Raw genomic sequence first — 19580 nt, 5'->3', positions numbered from 1 at the left:
AGAGTTAGAATATGCTCTCTAGAACAGTAATAAATCTGCCCCTGGAGGAGATGATGTTTGCTTTGAGAGATTTGCCACCTAGCACCTTTGGCAAAATCATACTTATTAAAATTTTACAATCATTTATGGCTCCAAAACTTGTTTTCCAGACAAATGGTGAAATGCAATAATAATTCCTATACCCAAACCAGGAAAAGATGCTAGTAATGTGAATAATTATAGACCTATCTCATAACAAGTTGTATATGCAAGTTATTGGAGAAAATGGTAAATGCACGACTTACATGGCACTTCGTGAAAATAAAATTTAAGTCCTACACAGTTTGGTTCACAACGTAATAAGGGTCTACATTAGATTCTCTGTGTAGTTTGGAAGACCATATACATAGAGGATTTGAAAGAAAACAAACTTACAATAGCTGTCTTTTTTGACATTCAAAAGGCATACGACACTACATGGAGGTATGCAATATTAAAATCTTTACATAATAACAACATATGCGGCCATCTTCCTAAATTTATTAAAAATTTTATGACTGACCGCACTTTTCAGGTGAGAATAGATAATGTTTTTTCCAAAATATTTCCACTTGAAAATGGAGTACCACAAGGTAGCGTCCTTAGTGGTACTTTGTTTCACATTGGCAATTAACAACATCAGTAACATGCTACCGGTGGAATTAAGAGTAATTTGTATATGGATGATTTTGCAATATATTCCACAGCATCACGCATAAAACATGCAGAAAGAATGATTAATAAAACTATAATAAAAATAGATGAATGGGCTCATCAGTAGGATTTAGATTTTCCATAGAAAAACCCAAGCGGCGGTCATTTTTATAAAAGAAAAATTTGGAAAAAAGGTGAAGAAGCAGAATTAAAAATGAGAAACCATAATATACCAATTAGCCAAACTGCAAAATTTTTAGGGTTGATATTTGATGCACACCTCAACTGGAAAGCCCATATAACTTACATAAAAATCGAAATGCAAAGCGCATTAAACCTAATTAAAAAACTCTTCTCACACAAATTGGGGAGCTGATAGACATACTCTTACTATACTTTATAAAGCAACAGTGCTATCAATTATTGATTATGGAAGTGAAATATACGGGTCAGCTTCAGAAGCAGCACTGAAAATATTAGACCCTATTCACAACGAAGGCCTAAGAATATGCACAGGAGCATTTAGATCCTCACCAGTCTCCTCTGTACAAGTTGAATGTGGCGAACTGCCACTATCCCTCCATAGAGAATTCATAACCTTGAAAAGTGCATTAAGAATCAAAGCAAGTGATTCACCAACTAAAAGTCTATTTGAGTTAAGGGATGTCTTTATAAACAATCATTCACCACCTTTCCCAATTAGAGCTAATAGACTGTTAGTCATTAAATATAAATATACAAGTACCTCCATAGTAAAGTACCACCCCATTGGACTATGATTAAAGTAAAGACTTGCACTCACTTGAAATATTTATCAAAAAAGTTCCGTATATACCCAGAACCCCTTAAACAAAAAACCATAGAACATATAAGACAAAAAAGTTCACATTATGCAATATATACCGACGGTTCTAAATCGTAAACATGGAGTAGGATGTGCAGCTATATCACAGAACAAAACATATCAGTTTTCTTTACCCAATCATGCCTCAGTCTTCACAGCAGGTTGTGTGCAATTAAAGTAGCTATCAAAATTATAAAGCAAACTTCAATTAATAATTTTGTGATTTTAGTGACTCGAGAAGTGCCATAGAAGCTCTTCAGAATTACAATCAAAAAATAATATTGTACAGCAAATTCAATTTGGAACTCCACAAATTATATAAAAATGGCAAAAATATTGAAATACAGTAAGACCCTTGACTCACGAACACAATCCGTTCCTAGACCTTGGTCGTCCGTTCCAAATTGTTCGTGACTCGGAGCTAATTTTCCCCATAAGGTTTAATGGGAATAATATTAATTGGTTCTCGACCCCTACGAACCAATATATATTATGTATATTTTGCCTTATTTTACACAGATAATGTAAAAGTCAGTGTAAAAAACCTTAATATATCTAATATATAATTTAAAAATGGTAAAACTAACACTATAAAAACGTTTGTAAAGTGAACACTTACTATGACTGGCGAGACTTCTGGCTTGACGGACAAGAGAAGAGGAGGGTGGTGGGTGGGGAGGAGGTTATTGTGCGGAAGGAGACCCTCCCCATCCAGGTCGGGGAGATCTCATTCCGGAGATTCAAACTCTTCTAGGTTTTTTTGGTGAACGTTTAATCACAACTTATCCAATGTCTGTTGCCTTTTCCTTCCTTGCATAACTTTCTGAAATGAAATCATTAAATTTTCATTGAGCATATCACGATCCTGTTCATAACAATTTTGTCCGGATGATACAATTCAAGGAAGCACTGGACATCATTCCACTTTTCCAATGTGGCTTTTTTTATCACATCACTGCTGACATCTGTAACTTCCTCCCCAGCCTCCTCTTCGTCAGTTGATTGCTCCCGAGCAAGTTGCTCCTGCTGCTCTTTGTGGAGTTGAACAAGTTCGTCCGCAGTCAAATCTTCTGAATGTTCAGCGACCAATTCTTCAACATCTTCGTCGTTGACTTGTAGACCCATACTGTTGCCCATGGACACAATTTCTTGCACAATCTCGCATCGAAGCCCTCAAAGTCACGGACAGTTACGCACTGGGGCCAAAGTTTCCGCCACGCAGAATTTAATGTGCGGTACGTAACTCTGATACACTTGCCGAGCTTCTCGCAGATGATCGGCTCGTTTACACTATCACCTGCCATCTGTTTCTCATGTACCCACTTCAAAATTATTTTTTCTGCCATCTTCGAGGGTTTGCGATCTCATCTTGGTTAGTACTGTCACTCCCTTCGCAAACATTTGCTTCTTTAATGGCATCCTTGTTTTTCAAAATTGTCGAAATTGTCGACTTGGCCATCTTGTACTCACTTGCGATATCGGTCACAGCGAACACCACGTTCAACTTTTCTATAATTTCTTTCTTTATTTCAATGGTTATCTTCCTCTGCACCCTCTTCTCACCATCACTCTTCACTTTCTTACTTTCACCACCACTCTTCACTTTCTTAGGGCCCATTATGAAGAAAATCACAAGTTTTAGCGCAAAAAATGCTAAGCGAATTGACGAAGTCTTGTACACAATGAGATGAGACAAAGAGCGATGCGTGGGTGACGCCGTGCGTGGCGGCTGGAGGATGGCTGTTCCCATGGCAAACTCAAACGCTCTCACGTGCTGCTGGCTGGCGATTTCGCGCATTTTTCAAATGTTTGTGTCTAAAAATTAGTTTGTGAAACAAAGTGAATTGTTATTTTCCAGAAATTTCCAGCATTTTTCAAATGTTCATGTCTCAAAATTAGTTCATGACCCAAACAGAATTTTTTGTTTTTTATTTCCGCATTTTTTTTTGTTCGTATCTCAAAGTTAGTTCGTAGGTCAAGGTGAAATTTTACCTATAATTTTGGTCGGGGATCGAGTTGTACGTGGGTCAATGCGTTCGTGAGTCAAGGGTCTACTGTATGTTGGATCCCTGCTCATGTGGGGATAAGAGGAAATAAAGAGGCTGATAAAGCAGCTAAAGAAGCAGTCCAAATGATAAAAGCAAATGTAAACATCCCCACCAGTGATTATATAAGATATATAAAAACAATAATTGTAAATAAATGGCAAAATGTATGGGCTGAAGAGCCTGAAAATAATAAATTAAAACAAATAAAAACAGGATGTTAACAAATGGAGTTTCAGCATATCAAAGAGAGAGACATGCTCAAGTAATCCTGACAAGCCTCCGTATAGGCCACACTCGTCTGACACACGGGCACTTGATGAGCAACCCACGCGACCCTGCTCCTGAGTGTTCAGAGTGCAAGGAGTTGGTAACAGTCAGACATGTCTTGTGCGAGTGTCCAAAGTATGACCATCAGAGACTGTCAACTTTGGAAATAAAAAAACACAATAAAAGAAATTTTGACAGAATCATTTACATTTTCAGTAGTTCCAATTTTGACTCTTCTGAGGAACTGCAATTTAATTGATAAAATATAGTTTTTTTAGTGAATTTTAAAACAAAATTTCAAAAATTTTTAAAACTTAATTCCGAATTTTAATATAACCGTTTTAGTATGTATGTAAGGGAACATGAGTAAATGTATTTATTGTGTGTGTGTTCTAGTATGAAAGCGTTTGCCTTTGTGCAATTTTTTTTTATTTATCCTGAATGACCAATTTGGTCCCAGTTCTGGCCTAAGGGCTAGACCTGGCATGTTATCTAATCCTTCGGGCGGGCCAGCCCTAGGAGAGCTGAAAATCAGCTCAGTGGTCTGGTAAAACTACTTTTATATAATAATAATTGTCTAACACACTGGGGAAGGAACTCTAGTGTTTAAATGAGATATGCAATGAAGACAAGCTTTAACAGGTCACAGGGGGAGCACATGCCCCGATGAGGACAAAAGGAATTTCAGTATAGAAGTGTTGCAAGGGAGATTTGAAAATGAAATTAGCAAGAGTCATCTTGGAGAAACAGAGCTGGTTGGATTTTGCACTTTCTAGACATACCTTTAATCCTGGAGGCTTGAACATGTGTCGTGATGTATGAAGGTGGGACAACAAAGGGCTGACTTCCAGTCAGGAGGAGACGTCTGTCTTTCCGGAGTAGCTATCTGGGACTGAGACTGAGGTTGGATGTTTTTGAATCACCTGGATTTCACACACAGCCTCCGGCATTGCCTGAAAGATGCAAAAAAACACAAGCAGCGAATTTGGAAGGAAAAGAGTTCTTATGTTAGGAATCCCTAAAGCTCACCTCGAGGTCTAGCTAATCCTGTGACCTGCCTGTCTTACTCTAAGCTCGAGCCTAAACGGAAATTCCAATCTATTGGCGTGCCTCTTGTTTCGCTCCCAAAGTCGGCTGATTAGGAGAGAAAATTGGCTGCTCTTTTAGAGCTAACTAAAATGAATAAATGCTGGGTAGACGAGGGGGCCATTAAACCTAATACACCGTAAAGTAATTTCTAATGTTAAGGACTTCAGTTTATATTGTTAGGAAAAATACAATTTCAACAATTATGATTTTTCATTCTCAATGTACTATAGTATAAGGGACTTAAATTTAAATTAAATCAGTTGGTGTATTATGGTTACAGCTGTATTTGTTCTAATTACTTGATATGTTGTAAGGATTTTTAGTCAAGATCATATTTATCTTTAGGTTTCAGAGGCAGGAATCCATCGGCCACATGTTGCAGGAATTCATGGTCGTGAGAGGTGAGGGTGCTTACAGCATAGTATTGTCTGGTGGATATGAGGATGATGAGGACAATGGCGATAGCTTCACCTATACAGGGTCAGGAGGTCGATCTCTCTGGTAATAAGAGAACAGCTGAACAGTCTTGTGATCAACTTTTAACAAGGATGAACAAGTAATTATGACATGCTTTACAATTAAAATTTTAAGTACATATAGAGATGATATGATCTGTGACTTTCTCTTAGGCTTTTGATTAAGCTAGATTTTCTTAAATCATGGGAACAAAACCATACATTGTTGCTTAATAATTAACAGAACATAAAGCCTTAGGTTTTCAACTTATGTGAAATAATTTTATTTGGTTCTGCTTTGTCAAAGCCTTTTACATTGCTTGTTTCATTTATTTGAGATGAATCTTACCCACTATTAAAGTTAGCTCTACTCTGCGCTGATTAGGCAAGTCAGCATTAAAAAAATAAATGGAATAAAAATAAAACTCTAATGGCTACCCAGATGGCTGTCTAGCTCACTTGTTCTCCATGAGGTGTGTTTTGAATGTTTTAGCTCATTTCAGAATTCTCCTTGCTGCCATTAGGTGTAGGCAATTATTGGTATTTTGTGAAATTTGACTTTTTACTCCTGTCAAGGTACTGTAATTTTAATCATCTCGGGATGTGTTCCACCGAAAACAAATCTTCTAACATTAGGTTATGTAAGAATGAGTGCTGTGTGAGCAGGATGCCTAAATATGAGGTAGATCACCATAATATTTGTACTGCTGCAGGGGTACAGTGTGATGAATGCAGTGATTGGCCTAAGGATCTTATGCTTACAGTATCAGAGATAGGAAAGAAGGGAAGCAGATAGATTGCAGAAGTAATTAATTGGGTCAGGGCATAAGCTTCCTTTTCTCCTCTTCCTGGTGAGCCTTTGTAGTTTGCCTGAACCAGCCGATGGTTTTTTCCTAAGCTAGTATTACTTGACATTTCCTCTTTAGCTCCAACTTGCGCTTCCCTTTTGGTTCAGGAAAAGCGTATCAAGAAACTTAATCAGGATGTAAGCCTTATTCTGAACTCTGTCAAAGGTTTGACTGAATTTATGATAGGGAACCGTTCTGAGTGCCCCCATAGTGAATGTTCATTTTCGTGCTTCCCTTGTAGAGTTGAGGTGTCGGTGCCCAAGCCTAGGACTGCCCTGTGACAGTTGGAGAAAGTCCGCTGCCAGGGAACCGGCCAGGTTCTCGGGGCGATTGGCTTCTGTTCCCTTCAACTCCTACCTCTCCTTTTCACAGTCTGAATCCTGCTTAGCGCCTCACCAAAGGACTTTTGGTTTAAATGTTAATCTTAGCTCTGTAGTATGCACATTCTGCCGTCATTGGCACCTAGTTTGAGATTTTAGCATACATAGGGTTAATAACATATAGGTATTGACAGTTTTATTGAGATAATAATGTGTCTGTAGTGAGTTTTGCTGATAAGATTTCTCAATCGATGGTTTAACCAATCTCTCATGTTTTGGTTAATTGTCTGCTAGCCTATTCCTCTTTCTTTGTCGAAATGCACTTGTTCGTTCTTTGCATGGTTTTTCTTCAGCTGTCGACAACTCCTACTGCTACCTCAATTAATTATTCTCTTTCAAATCTACATTGTTTATAGTACCTAATGTTCTTTCCAAGCTAGATATTATTCTAGTTTCAGAGCTTTCTAACGATGTGCCATATAGGAACACTTTCAAGTATGTTGATTTGCTTTCGGATGATGCGGGAGAGGAGTTACACCTCCAAATCTTTCCCATTTTCTTTTGCACCTCACTTCTCTTTCTGTCAGCTGACTTGTGTGGACGTAGCTGAGTGACTGACTCCATGAGTCACTTAAAAACTGTCCCCCTTCGAGTCATGGATGCGATATATACTCAACTGCTGGTGCCTCCTATTGACATGTCACTTCTTGTCGCCAGTTGTTGCAAAAGAAAGGGCAAATCCTTTAGACTCCTTTGTTTACCTATTGTCAGCAGCTGTCTCCTGTTGCCCTCTGGTGGAAGAAGAGTTTGAATTGGAGAAACTCCTTCGGTCTGTTGGGCGTTTGTTGCAACATTATGCTTTGATGTAGGGTCATTTAGTTGAGGAAAAAGGCCACATAGAGTCTCTCTTGTCTTGGTGTATTTCAGCGTCCCTTAAATATTTGGAGAAGAGAACCTAAGCTTTCTCCTTCAATTAGAGTATTTCTTAGCTTCAATTGTACTCGGACGCACAAAGCTCCCTTTAGGTCTGCCATGGCTGGTTTTCTTGTGTTTAATGAAGTCACAGAGAGACGGGGTACACCTCTTGCAATACCAGCGCTTATCGGTGCTTAAACTGTCTTCAGTAGGAGGTTCAGTTTCTTTTGTTTTCCTATGGGGAGACGAACTTGAGTTTGGACATGCTGATGGAGTCTCAGTCTAGCTTGTTAGTGGTTACCTTTTACTCAGTACAATGTCTCTTCTCTGCGTCAACTTAGAGAAGTGGAGGCACAAACCTAGCAAGTTTATGAAGCCAGGTTTAATGTTTTGCCACCAGCAGGGAGTTTAGTGAGGAAGAGAGTTAACTCATTTCTGATGCTGCAAGCTAATGTCCTCATGCTTATACTAACTCGGTTTGGTATAAGTGAGAACACTTGCTTCTTTCTACTTATGCAGCTCAGGGTAAGGCAATAAGGGAGGAGTACCTGTTGGTTCAATCCTGTTTTATACCTTTTGGGATTAAGTGCAGAATGCAGATCCTGGTAGATGGGCAGTTGTAACCTTTTTGGCATGATTGGAGAGACTTGGGACCAGTACCTTACATGATGGAGATGGTGAAGGGAAGTTGTGATTCTTTTTGGTTGCCTTCCACTGGCTTAATCTCCTGCTTATAGCTATTCCTTTGTTGTTTCCAGAAGTCTTTTCTCTCTTTAGGAGGAGGTTGTATTAGTGAGAATAAATGGACCAGACAGTAATTCACTGGGAACCTGTTTTTCCTAGCTCCATAAGCAATTGGAAATAGGCAGTCATTCATGGACTTTTTGAGACCGAATAACAGGAAGTGTCTGTCCCCTTTTGGTTTTCTAGCATGGATTTAGTGCCTTTCTAAGAATGGTCAGACATGGTAGAAATGCAGAAATGTAGTCCTTTTGCCAGTACATCCTCAGTCATGCAAGTTCCTTCAAGATGTGTATGTGCACTTTTAGTGTACAGCACCTCTATAGTATTCAAGTTAGCCAACTCTTGTCAACAGTACTCTAAAGGCCAAGGACCTGTTCCTTCACCTGACCCAGTTTTTATGCATTACGATTTTTAATTCTCATGTGATAAGAGGATGATACTTAATTCTGCAGGCTTGTCTGTCAAACATGACAAGGCACTTGCTTCTTGAAGAATTTTAGATCTGAAAGAAGCTTCCTATATCTTCTTTCCCACCGTTATCCCTACATTAAGCGGTCGGTTGCCTGATGCGCCCTCTCCACTGCCTTCTATCAAAGACATCATGCTCCACCAAACATCTTCTCTCCATATCTTCCTTCACTTTATCTTACCATGTAAGTCTATGTCTCTCTCTTGATTTTCTCCCTCTAACAGGTTCTTCCCAAACCCTCTTCACTCTCCTTGTCATCCATCCTCAGCACATACCCATACCTCCTCAGTCGTGACACTTTTTCACCTCTAATCATTACTTTCAGGCAGCGATATTCCCATAATCCACCTCAGCATTCTCATCTCTGTTCTCTCAAGCTTACCCTCCTTCTTTTCCTTCTAGAGCCCATCCCTGCTCTTTTTACCTCCTTTTAATCTTCTTTAGAGGCCATTTCCCTGCTTCATTTACATTAACACTGGTTTTACCACTGTGTTTTATATCTTGTCTTTGACTTCCCCGTGTGGTAGGGGTGTAAGAATACTACCACTGTAGGTTTTACAGGTTGTAAAGGGTGGCTAAAAGGACAGCTGCTGCCTTCAGTCTTACTTTTTAGTAAAAGCTAGGCCCACCGCCAATAACTGTGGAAACTGCTGCAGTCTAAAAGGAGAGCTACTGTCTTGCAGGTGGACTTTTTAGTCAAAGGCTAGGCCCACCACCAATAGCTGTGGTTGATGACAGCAAGGGCATGCAGTTGTAAAAACCCCTTTGCCAAACAATATATGGTTTGATCATCATTTTATGGAAGGACTATTTTTGGCAAATGGGGATTCAGAAAGAACAAACTACCTACAGATGGCCTTTACATCTGTGAGTTCAGCAGTTGCTGTGGGAGCTCCTCATGTAGACTTACTAGCATGTAGATGAACAGGATACCCAGACAATTACTATTCCTTTGATAGCCCACAGGCTTGAGCAGTGGATGTGTTTCCTTAATGTAGCTTGATTCAGATTCATGCCTGCCCCTTGTATCTTAAGTAATATTGAGCGATTTCAAGTTCAAGAATTCCTTGGTGTCTCCTGTAGAGCTTTTGGTCTCTTATTTTGCGTTAAGAAGAAATCAATTCTACTATACAATTCCTTGCAATTCCACTAACTTGTGCACCCCTTTCTTTTACTGCATGGAGATACTAGAATATCCCCACCCAATAAGGGGATTTTCAAGTCATTATTGGACCTAGTCTTAATTACCGTATATTCTCTAGTAACGTGCAATCTCGCATATCATGCGACCCCCAAATTTTCACCAATAAACAGTGGTTTTGTCATGTATCTCATATATCATGCAAGTTCCTTTTCCGTAGAGCGTCAATTCATCATAAGGTTGGTGGTTTAGCGTGCTAATGGCCGAGTCATTCAGAAGTATGCTGCTGCTAGTCAAGTTACGGTAATTTTCTTACTAATCCCGAGAATTAAATAGAAAATCTTAAGTTTAAAAAAGAATCCCAAAAATAATAGAATAATTGTGAAAAATACCACGCCTTGGAGTCCTAAATCATTCTCTCTCTCTCTCTCTCTCCTCTCTCTCTCTCTTCTCTCTCTCTCTACTCTCTCTCTCTCTCTCTCCCTCTCAGGAATAAATACTGTAATTTGAGTCTTTCACCAACGGGTATCAGTAAATGTGTAGACATTGTGTGCGTGTACATAATGTTTAAAAAAATGTGCACACACATTCTTTATCTGATTTTTCGGTTTTTGGAATTTTTCAGATTTCGGAAATGTGAGGTCAGATGCATAATCAAACAAACATCACTGCTGCAGCAAAAACATTTTTTCCCTTTATGCTTTTCATTAATGTTATTTATTACTTACAGTTTATTTTGATAAATATTAATATAATACTGTTAAATGGATGTGAGACAATTAAGATCACCTATAATAAAATAGTGGGGCAATTAATACCACATGTTCACTAATAGATATTATTTTCGAAACAAACATTCCGTAAAACGCAAAAAAATATGGATGTACATAACAATCAAAATATAATAATGTTTTGCAGTTCATCTTGTGAATTTTAACAATAAGTATGACTATAAAATATATTTTCACCATATCGATCTTGAAGTTGAAGAGCCATAAAATTTTGAGGATGGTCTAGGAAAAGGATTTGCACTTAGTGATAATGCATCGCTACAACACAATGTGGTATTTTCATACCACTATATTGATGGCGCATCGCTACGACACACTAGTATTTTTCATTAGAGTTAAAATGATCATATTATATTATTGTTTTCACGAAGAAATAATTATATAAAGAAAATTATTGAGTAATTTTTACCGTCAGCAGTCAGAAAATCACGATCATGGTAACATTCGAACCTAGTGCCATCCACAGCATATGTCTATAAATAGAACAGAAATAGAGGGCAGTCATTGGATAACAGATCTCCATAGCTACCAACCAGCCCATCAGGTGTTGGTTATACTACTACTATGTGAATTTCTTAAAATGAACATTTACACACACGAAGCTGACGATTATGAATGTCTTAGAATGAACGTTTACACATGCGAAGCTGAAGAGGATGTGTGTGTTTTGCATACAGTACGTAGTTTTAGTTTTTAATAGTGTAAGTATTTTACTGATTACATGAAGAATAGAATGATTCCTTCTCATTACTTGGCAAAATGGTTTGAAGATTCATCCGCAAAAAGAAAAAAGAAAAAAAAAGTTCTTTAGAAGATTATACCTATTTACTAATGCTGTTGACATACCTTCAAAACAAAATTCAGCTCTTTAATCTCTGGAAAAATGTTAATCTTTCTGTCTGTTGGTGACACCCTTTATAGCCCCTGTGACTAGCAACAACAAAATTTGTTTGTTTTATCTTTCAAAGATGTAGGTATTACCTGTAGGTACAGCACATTTTTTAACAGTATACCCATACACACACATACACACACACACATACAGCTGTGTGTGTGCTAATATACCTATTGGTTTCAGAGACTCAAGTTAACATTTAACCGTATAGTTGAGAGAGAGAGAGCAGCGATGGTTCATCTCTCTAATCTCTCGAGGAATGTTAAGATTTGTTCCCTGCTCTTGTAAATTTAGTCCATGCGACTGACAACAACAAAATTCATATTTGTTTTTTTGTCTTCCAGATATGAATTACCAGTACTGCACATTTTTTTAACAAGCATAAACACACTGCCTGCATATGTACTAATGCCCACTTTTTAAATATAATCTCTCTCTCTCTCAGGAAAGATACCGTCAATTCAAATTACCAGTATCTTTTCCTGATAGACAGACAGCGTAAATATTTAGGGCTTGGCATATGTCAATTATTTTATTTTCTTGGGATTTTTGGTTAATCTTGGGATTTTCCATGGTCAATTCTTGGGATTAGTAAGAAAAATGCCACAATTTGAGTAGCAGTAGCAGCAGCTGCAGCGCACACCCAAATGAATCGGGTAAGCCTAGCGCGCCAAACTATAGTATTTACAAAATGAACAGAGCTCTGTGGCTGGGGTGTTTTGGTCCTCCCACGTGTTTGATCCCCGCATATCTGCCAAATTTATAACAACAGAGATAAAACAATTTCTCCCATTACAGATATCAAATATTATCTTTTCCGTTATGCAGAATTCTAAATAAATTACGTAGGTTAACCCTTTAACGCCGATTGGACGTATTAAACGTCAACGAAAATTGTCTGTTGGGTGCCGAACCGACGTATGGTACATCGGCGAAAAAGTTTTTTTAAAAATTCGCGGAAAATAGTTATAGGCCTACTAGGCAAAAACTTTTGAATCACGCGCCTTGGGGGATGCTGGGAGCTCAGAGATCAGTCTGTTGTTTTGTTTACAATCGTTACCAAGGCGCCCAAGCTCGAATTTCTTTCTTCTTGCACTAAAAAGCATCAGCGACACATCTCAGAAATTATTTCGTCACTTTAAACGTAATTGTTGCACATTTTATATTAGCGTTACATAGAGTATTATATATGAAAATCTGCGGCAATTTTCATGTAGAATACATCAAAAGAACAACTCATGGTTGTAGCTTTTATCAGTTTTTCATATATAACGATAAGTGCCAAAATTTCAACCTTCGGAATCACTTTGACTACCGAAATGGTCGAAAAACGCAATTGTAAGCTAAAATAAACAATCGTATACAGACAGATTCTCTCTCTCTCTCTCTCTCTCTCTCTCTCTCTCTCTCTCTCTCTCTCTCTCTCTCTCTCTCGTCTTTTTTTTCTGACAAAATAATAGATAGGAAACAATGACTGAATGTTGCTTGAATGCGATATGGCAAAGTTTTGGCCTGACTGAAGTGTGGAGTGACTTTGACACCGACTTACAAGTTATTCCTGGTCATCTCACAGCCATGGACAGACATCAACTTCACAGCCAAGAAGGGGCAGTCATATACAAAAATAGATATGGAAAATGCGGGCCTATGTTATCCCATAAAAAAAGCTCTCGCTCGGACAGCAGTAAGATTTAGGAGAGAGAGAGAGAAAGCAGGGCCGAATAGGAAGGAGATTAAAGTACCTGGGAATGAAAAACCCTTATAATCTTATAATTATAGCCTCGGGGTTTGTCTCAAGGACATTCAAAGATGGTTAGTCAAGAACAGTTAACATGTCGTTCAAACCAAAATAATGCAAATGGTGCACAATCGCTCTTTTGTAATACAATAGTAATATGAGAATACATATAATATTATTGGATATAGTGAAGTACAAGTAAAGCATAACTTTATTAAAGATCTACCGTTTTCCTCCGGTAGTAACTATCACAATTGGCCGATTTTGGAAAGCATAGACGGTACGCTAATTTTATACCGTGTGTATGATGCAACCCCTTTAAAATTAGCTTCAAAATTAGGTTTCAAAAGTTGCATAATATGCGAGTACATATGGTAAGTGGAAAACAGCTGTGGCCTTGTGTCAGAAGCCGCAGTCTGTGTATTGCTGAGAGTGCAATTCTAGAGGAATTTTCAGCACCTGGAACCTTTTAGACATCAATGTTTATCTGCTTCTTTAGAGATGGTAAGACTTTTTTGCTGTCTAATTTCAAAGGTTATCATCCCTTGCTTACCTCAATATTGCACTTATGTGTTTTTTTAGATCTCGCTGAGGATCACCACCGTAAGGTGTTGAGACTGAAGCCTCTTCATCTCTCTGTCAGTCTCTCTCTCGAGTTTAGATGCAGGCCTAAACTTTATCTGAAATATTTACTGTGAAACCTTTTAATAAGCACTGTTGGCAGTTACTGAGTAAAATGATTGCAGTCACCCTCCTTTAACCTCTGCTAAAGGGAATGCTATTTTTACTTTCTGCCATTAGCTATTGTTTTTGCAGAGAATTCCAATGTAACCTCCTTGGTGGAGAAGAAGTGGGAAATGCTTCTCTGTCCTGGGGCAATTAAACTTTAATCAGATAGGTTAAGCCTGAAAGAGGTAGTTATCCTTTTAGAAACCTGGAACATCTTTGTCAAAGGTTCACCCTGGAACAGGCAAAGTTACCTTTTGTTTTGTGGTTTTAGGAAACCTAGATGTCAAAGGTTAAGCCTGGAAGAGGCAAAATTAACCTTTTGTTTTGTAGTTTTAGAAAACCTAGCTGTCTTTGCCAATAGATAAGCTTGGAAAAGGCAAAGTTAACTTTATGTTTGGTGGTTTTAGACAACCTGGAATGTATTTTTTCAAAGGTTAAGCCTGCAGGAGCAAAGTTAACCTTTTTCTTTTGTGGTTTTAGAAACCTAGAACATCTTTGTCAAAGAACATGAGGTTCTTTTGTGATGTATTTGATTAGGCAGTGCATGAGAACTAGCTTTATATCTACCCTTTGTTGAAGGTAAAACATTCATATTGTGAAAAGCAGTTGTAATATCACCTAGTGTTATGTCTTGAAATTGTTTGCTTCAGGATAGGATTGATGTGGCGCAGTAAAAAGTGTAATTTGGATTTTACCCGCCTCACTATCTTTAGTAAGCAGAATCGTGTTTGAAAATTACTAGTAAAGCCCTTAATCTGTTACTATTAGTGGGTAGTCTTTTTCCAGAACTAAGGAAAGAGCAATTCTGTAGCTCTTCGTTTAAATCCCGGGTTTTTAATATTTTGGGGAGCGTGAAAGGTACAAATTTTTTATGGAGTTTACCTTTGAATCATCAAATAAAGGTGTATTTATTTTTAAGTGACTCGTTTTGTAGGAGTTTTGGACCCAGGAACAGGGGTTCCTTCACACTGCTTAAGTTCATTCTGACTGAAAATTGAAATGGTTTTTTTCTCCACAAAGCTGATCTTTGCTGCACATATATTAGAGCCTTGCTCCCTGAATGGAATCCAACTTCTGGGGGTAGTAAAATCCAGAAAGGATTCCAGATCGGGTAAGAATGTTTTGGGTTTCATGCAAGAACCTTTAGCTTGATTGGCTGAGCTGATTTTTTGTATAGCTGCACTACCAGCCGTCCTCTTAATGTTGGAATCTCAAATAATATAAATTTTAATAATAAAATTTATTATTTGGATACTTACCTTCTGTTGAAGCAGACCACACTCAGCCTCCCAACCACTACTCAGTTCAAGGAGATTTTTTGACATGTTAAAACATTCGAAACACAGCTGGTGGAGAAAACAGGTGAAGTAGACAGTCATCCGGGGCACTTTCTTCTTCTTATGCCAACTCGCCTAATCAGTAGTTAACTATCCAAATAATAAATTTTATCATGAAAACATTTATTTATTATTATACCCATATTACATTTAAAACAATAGTAAAGAAGACAGCAGTAAATAAATGATAAAGAAATTGGCTATTAGTTTTCTATTTTATATGGTATATATTGTAATCAGTCATTTCAATAAAATACACGCCAAAAAAAATGCTTGACTGCATGAATTGGTATTGCCTGTGTGTGTTTTTTTTTATACATATATATATTTCTGCTAATTCCCTTGTTTCTTCATTACTTAGAGCTTTAGCGTTGAATTGCAACGTACCTATCAACAAAAACGGTGCAGAAGCTAAAGACTGGAGAGGAGGAAACCTGTTCGTGTAGAGAAATGAAAAAGGACGTAAACACTCCAAATATGCACCCGAGGAGGGTAATAGGTGAGTGATATTATAGAACATTATTAAATTTGAAAAATTCAGGCATGCTCTCTCTCTCTCTCTCTCTCTCTCTCTCTCTCTCTCTCTCTCTCTCTCTCTCTCTCTCTCCTCTCTCTCTCTCTGCTCTCTCGTCTCTCTCTCTCTCTCTCTCTCTCTCTCTCTCTCTCTCAGCATTATATCAAACATGCCAGAGTAATTATGGTAGCAGAAGCTATGTTACCTTAATACTAATAGTTTATGCTTTATGAGATTTATGAATAAGTCATGTAAGGCTCACGTGTGTAATTTAGCCAAGTGTAGACTTACGAATATGTGGCAATAGGGTTGGCCTATATCTGAAATTATGGCAAACACTTAATCTTTGATGTACGTATTCCTAACAGTGACGTAATGAGTGTTGGCAATTGTGTTTTCTTTTACCTTATGTGCCAAGCAAGTTGTTATCCGGTTCCAGCACATAATAAAGGAAAATATCAAAACGACATACACAAAGTATAGTATTTAGTTCCAAAACTAGCAAACATCCAAATAAACCCTTAATTTATGTCAATAAAAATAACTAAGTTTAAAGTGGAAGTGTAGTGGATCCTGAGAGCAGATACCTCCTACCACTGTAATTCTGAACAAGTAACTTCATGGATAAGCAATGTTGAGGCAGGTAAAAATTACAATGTTAATACAATAGGAGAACAAATCGTGAAATAAAAGGTCTCTGAATTATGTACATATAAGGAATACAAACTTCTGTGCATTGCAGTATATAAAAGGGAATGAGAATGCTCTACCTGACATTCCTCCCTGCTGAAGAGATGACCCAAGGGTCATCCTGAGGTTATTTATCATTAGGTGGGTGTCAGTTGTTCATCCCTAGGTGGAGCATCTGATATGTTTACTCTTGGTACCTTTGAATTGGTGGATGGTCAAATGGAAATTCTGCAGAAATAGTGCCACCACAGTCAACATTGGTTTAGTTCCTGTGTTTTGCATAAGGAAAACCAAGGGGTTTTGTTTTGTTTGTTAAGACTGATTAGCATATGACTGGAGAAGTAAACTTTCATGTTTTTTTTCAGTGAGTATGATGGCCAGCAGCACTTAGACCACTGGAAAGGTGTGGTGTGTGTGTGTGTGTGTGTGTGTGTGTGTGTGTGTGTGTGTGTGTGTGTGTGTGTAGTAGTAGTAGTAGTAGTAGTAGTAGTAGTAGTAGTAGTAGTAGTAGTAGTAGTAGTAGAAAGAAACCGAAGGCTAGAGTACAATGTCAGGGGTTTTCCTGTATTGGTACAGCCCCCCCCCCCCCCCCCCCCCCCCACCCCCCCCCCCCACACACACACACACAACACACACACAACACACACACACCAGTACTGCAAGCATCAGCTTGGATTGTAAAAGGTTGGGAAAGTTCAAGTATTAGCAAGTAAAAGATTTGAACGGAGAAGGATTTTTAGATGATCAAATGAATGGTGACATGCATCTGTCCAAATTAATTTATTTGTAGGAACCAGAGAGCTCAGTTAGGGGTGGTGTAACTACACTGTAGTTTTTTTGTTTTACAAAATTTCCTTTGGTAACAAATCATACCCAAGAACTTATAAGGGCTGTCTTATTAGTTGGTTGTGGATAGTCAGTTACAGCGGCAATATTTTCCCTTTGTGACATACCCTGACCAAGTGATAATGTCCTCAGTATATCAACTTTGCTTTTCTAAGTGAAAGATTTGGCCTAGTTGTAAGTTTAACTAACTTACAGATTATTGAAGAGAGCTTCCAAGCATTTCACATTTACTTTTCAGAAGTTTGACACATACCAAAACTGTGTCAATGCAGACTTGAATGCCTTCCAAGTCTTGTAAGGCAAATTTAATTCCCCAACTTGCTTGAATGACAGGAGTTTTGGGGGAATAGCCAAAAGGAAAAAGCCTTTCGTATTTGAAAAAGGCCCAAATGAAAAGTATTAAACGCTGTTATTTATTTTGCATTTTTCATTTTTTTCTTTTGGTTCAATTTGATAGTAACTTCAAAACAAATCTGTTTTGTATTAGATATTTAGCATCACCATTGGCATCCACGATGTCTTTTATGTGTGGTAAAGGATGACTATCTTCAACTGTCGCATTATTCACTTTTTTTTAAATCTGTTCAAAGTCTTCTGGGCTCTTGTATTTAGGGACAGTAAACAAGTTGATGAACAGTAAGATGGTAACCTGTTATGTATTACATGCAGTCTCCGGTTATCGGCGGACTCGGTGAATGGCGATCTGGTTTGAGGCTTGACTAGCACCATAAAATCGGTGATTATGGTGTCATAATGTGCTGAGTTTTGCTTATCAGCGCCTTATAATTTATGGTGACAAAACATATCTAACAGAGTTGCCATTAACTGGTTATCAGTGCCATAAGTCACAGAGTTTCGTTAATGTTGGTTTTCTGTTTATTTGCGCCATAGGTGCTGATAATAGAGTTATGGCGCCATAACATACCTAACAAGGACTCCATTAAACCGAAACTCGGCGCCATAAATCAAAGTTTTCAGTTAGGCAGTTTTTGCTTATCAGCACCCTGCCAATAACGGGGGGACTGCTTGTTTATATATTATGTATATACTATATTGAATTATTATATTACAATAGGTAAATTTTTACAACCCTAATACATTAACATTCCTTTAAACCTAGTAGTATGGAAAAAGATAAGACCTTAATTCCTGATCAAAACTGAATTTATTTTTTTGTTTACCTTTATGATTAAATATGTTAATTTTATTAACATTAATAAAAAAAAGCTATTATTTTAGGGCAATGATAGGTTTTTTATTAATTAAAAACTGTGTTTGAGTTTGTTTTATTCATGTTGACAAGTGAGTTATAGGATACAGTAGTACCTCGAGATACGAAAGGCTCAACTTACGAAAAATCCAAGTTCAAAAACCAATACGAAAAATTTTTACTGCTCTACATACGAAAAGTTTTCAAGATACGAAAGGTTGTTGCTATAAAGTCCCGAGATTCGCCCGGACCACCCGAGAACAATTTTAAAACTCCCGCGCCGCAAACTGAGTAAACTCGCCACCCATCCTCCCGCTCTCCATTGGTTCCTGATGCTAGTCACCCATAAGGTCCTGCTCTCCTATTGGTCAGCATCTACCCCTTGTGCTTTAATGTTATTCTATTGGTTAAAACGGTTGCTTGTAAATTGAAAAACTTATTGCATGCAATACATTTCAATAAAAAAAAAACATTAGGTAAAAGATAGAATAAAGGAATTAAAGGAAAGAAATGATATGGTTATCATTACTGTTTGGTAGTTCCAGTAGTTGAATGAGAGATAATGAAAAATTTATGGCTTACTGTGTAAAAAGTGATTGCTTGGCGATCGTTCGATACTAGTAAGTGCTGGATGTAAAACAGACGTTTGGAAGAACCTTTTATTTTTTTTTGTTTATTATAGTTAATGGTTACTTAATAATTATTTGAAATGAGTACATGCAATATGTTTAATAAAAAAAATTGTGAATTAGATATCAGAAAATATAAAAATAAATCAGTCTGCCAACAAATATGGTATTTTTTAGAATTCTTCTTCTGTTTTATTATTACGTTACGTATTACATATGTTTCATTACAGCTGTCAGTAACTCGGTATCTCCATTAGGTAAAGATAGATAAAGAATAGAAATGAATGGTATATTATACGTTTGGTGGTTTCATTAGTTGTAGAGAGATATTAATGACAATTTATGGCTTACTGTGTGCTAGGAAAAATGATTGCTTGGCGCTCGTTCGA

General features: G+C 37.6%; 1 protein-coding gene and 1 pseudogene across 1 annotated transcript in view; one reads left to right on the top strand and one right to left on the bottom strand.

Annotated features, from left to right (window-relative positions):
- The window catches only part of LOC135219861 (E3 ubiquitin-protein ligase UHRF1-like), a 207727-nt gene that overhangs the window by 53500 nt on the left and 134647 nt on the right, over positions 1 to 19580 (bottom strand). The gene's annotated exons all lie outside the window — the stretch shown is intronic.
- Positions 1 to 19580, top strand: part of LOC135220064 (E3 ubiquitin-protein ligase UHRF1-like) — a 57814-nt pseudogene that overhangs the window by 27499 nt on the left and 10735 nt on the right.

Source organism: Macrobrachium nipponense, chromosome 1 (assembly GCF_015104395.2).
Source record: "Macrobrachium nipponense isolate FS-2020 chromosome 1, ASM1510439v2, whole genome shotgun sequence".
Classification (NCBI taxonomy): domain Eukaryota; kingdom Metazoa; phylum Arthropoda; class Malacostraca; order Decapoda; family Palaemonidae; genus Macrobrachium; species Macrobrachium nipponense.
The sequence above is the reverse complement of the archived record's forward strand: the minus strand, read 5'-3'. Positions and strand labels throughout refer to the sequence as shown.